The sequence below is a fragment of the Stomoxys calcitrans genome, chromosome 4 (genome assembly GCF_963082655.1).
Source record: "Stomoxys calcitrans chromosome 4, idStoCalc2.1, whole genome shotgun sequence".
Taxonomy (NCBI): domain Eukaryota; kingdom Metazoa; phylum Arthropoda; class Insecta; order Diptera; family Muscidae; genus Stomoxys; species Stomoxys calcitrans.
In genome coordinates, this window is record NC_081555.1 from 9427 (window position 1) to 12619 (window position 3193).

Consider the following 3193-nt stretch of genomic DNA (forward strand, 5'->3'; position numbering starts at 1 on the left):
TAGGATATCTATACATTTTTATAGATCTTTATTAATATTTTCATTTTATTATTTCCTATAACCATTTTGTTTATTCCGATTTATAATTCATTTTTAATAACTTTTATTTACATGAGTGAATATGTAAATAATGATAAAAATATTTTTAAATATTTTATTAGCATTATTTTGACTTGAGGGAAATCTATGTATATCTGAATAGATATATATTTGAATATTTATAACTGCCAGTACATATATGAGTTAACACAGATGTCATATATTTTAATTATTATTTTATTTATTTTATTAATTGCATATATATTAAATAATATGCATAATAAGTATAATTTATAACTCTATTTTTAATCATAATTTATTCAATTTCTTATATTTTATTCATTCTAATTTTTAATTTATTCAAATTCTTATATTATTATTATTATTAATGTTTTTAATAATTTTTTTATTAATTTACATTTATATATACATAGATGAATATGTATAGTAAACATTTTATGACAATTTTATATTATTTATATTTATATTAATTATTTATGAAGATATTTTTCGTATATATTTGTTCTATTATTTATTTTCTCTTAATATTTTTTAATATAATTTCTCTTAATATATAGATAATATTTTTCTTTTTGTTTTCTCTTATATATATGAATAGTTATATGTAGATATAGGGTTATTTGTTTATATTTTTTAATGTCTTACATAATTAAATTTTGTGAAATAATTGGGTTTGTGAAATAAATTAGTATTTTGGTTGTTTTTTAATTTGTATCAGTTGTTTTTATAAGGAAATTTCTTTCGAATGAATGTTTTTTAGGAAAATTTAGGTATTTTTTAAATAAATGGATGCTTTTTTCGGAAATATATTTTTATATGTATTTTTATATGAATTTTTTATTTGTTATTTTATTTATTTATTAATGTTGTTTATTTTTGTTTTTATATTTCTGACTTTATATACTTTTTGCATATATTTTTGATTTTTGGATAAATTTATTGTGTTTTATATTTGTGAATAGATGAGTGAACGGATGTGTATTGTGGAATATGTATATGAGAGATATATTGTTTTTTATTTTTCAATTTTATTTGTAAAAAGAGGTGAAAAAGTTTTTTTGTCCTTATATATTTTTGTTTTATTTCATTTCTGATTTGTTTTGGTTTTTATTTGTTTTATCTGTTTGATTTGTTGTCTTCGTCCGTTTGATTAGCTGATTTCTATCATATATGATCTTTGCCATTGATGAATGATTCGTTTTGGTCATGTGTGTGGAGTTTTGCGTTTAATTTTTCCTGTGTGGAATCGCTGTTGTTTTTGTGATTATTGATAATTGATGATATTTGACAACCCCCCTTTTTTGCTTTGTATGTCCCCCGTTTGTTGTTCATTTTTGGTTTCTGGAAATAGAATAAAGTTTTTTATTGATATTGACTTAATGGGAGCTGGATTTTGATATGGAAGGGTTACTCTATTTTGATGGTTTTTTTCAGCCTATGGGTTGGGGTTGCTTTGCTGAAACTTACCTTTATTGGCATGCATGATGGTATGTTTTTCTATTCTTTAGTTTATAATGTGATTTTTGCAGACGGTAACGTTTGCCATTTGATTTGACCCTTCCCATTCATTTCCATATACATGGGATTTTTTGTACGAACGTTGGGTATGACTTTCCTCTGTGAAGTTGTTTTGGCTAGTGGATTGTATTTTTTTCATGGTGGTTTGTCTTGGGTCTCTGATGGTTTTGTTGCAAATGATATGGGACATTAGTGAGAGGAAGATAGACAGAGTGCTTTTGTTTACTTTGTTTTTGAGTGACGATCTCATTGTATTGTATGGACATATTTTATGTTTACATGGTACATCTTATTTTTTTATATTTACATGATACATCATATATATGTTTTTTTACATGTTAAGGATGGTACTACGTTTGTTTTTGGGAAGGATTATTTTATGGTTACCTTTTTGAATGATGGATGCTATGACAAGAGGAACTTGCAAGTTTTACTTAATAGGACATTCTTCATTGCTTTTGAGGAGGAAGAATTTTTCATGAAATGATTTTTTCATTCTTGAGGTTGATTTTTCTTCATAACTTGATTTGTATTGTTGAAGTGATTTTTTCTTTTTCAAGTTTATGTTACCTGTTAGGGCGATGTTCGATTTAAAATTCATTTGTGTCTATTTTTCGAGACAAATTGATATAAATTGATATAATCATTTTTCCACAAGAGGTTTTATGATACGATTTGATTTTTTTGAGGAGAAGAAAAGTTTTTTGATTTGGATGCATGCGTACAATGTATTATACTTATGTTGTGGATATATATATATTGATTTTACAGAAGAATCTTGCTGATTATTGTTAGGAAGTTGGAAAGATTTTTTATTTGTTTTTCAAACCGGTTATTTTGTTTTTGACAATAATGTTTTTGAATTCTCTCTGAATGAAATAGTAAAGTAGGCTTTGTTTTTTACTTTCGTTGAGAATATGTAAGTTATGTTATACATTTTTATCTTGAGTATTGATTTAGTTGTGAATGAGTGCAGTGTCTTAAGAAGTCAAGTGTTTGATTTATTTTTTTGTGAATTTGTTATTTTTATTGAGATAATGGACATATGTTTTTTTCTGTCGAAAATGAAGTTTCGTTACATATTTGAGATTGAGGAAAAAGAAAAGGAAAAGGAAATTTTTAGTTCAATGTAAGAAGTTTTTTCGTTTTAAGATTGTTTTTTATTGAAAATTTGATACATATAGAAGAAATTGTTTCTCTTGAAAGCATGCTGTGTTTATGGCTCTTTTATTAAAACAAAGGTCTGTTTTTTTCGTTCTGTTTTTTAGAAAAAAGGAGATGATTTTCTGATATTGGAGAAATTTTTATTTTTTTGTAAATTTATTTTTTCAATGTTATCGGTAAGAATCAAATACAATTTGTTTTTATTTACATTTTGTTTTTTTATGTAATATTTGTATTTTATATGCTATACATATATATCTATTTAAATTATATACATGATGTTAAGGATCACAAGTTTATTTATAAGAAATGATGATTTTTTATTTTTGTTTATTTTTTAAAAAATAATTTTTGAATATACGTTTGTTATTGTCTGTGATCTGTTGCAAGATAAAGTTTTTCTTCTTTTTATTCTGTGATATTTAACAATAATTGTTGTGATATGAAACTT

At 23.6% G+C, this 3193-nt stretch overlaps 1 long non-coding RNA gene across 1 annotated transcript; it reads right to left on the reverse strand.

Annotated features, from left to right (window-relative positions):
- Window positions 1–1039: 1039 nt before the first annotated feature.
- On the reverse strand, window positions 1040–2643 carry LOC131997298 (uncharacterized). Its single transcript, XR_009398179.1, has 2 exons — window positions 1528–2643; window positions 1040–1401 (listed from the first exon to the last, which is right to left on the reverse strand). It is a non-coding gene; the product is annotated as an uncharacterized LOC131997298 (long non-coding RNA).
- Window positions 2644–3193: the final 550 nt, after the last annotated feature.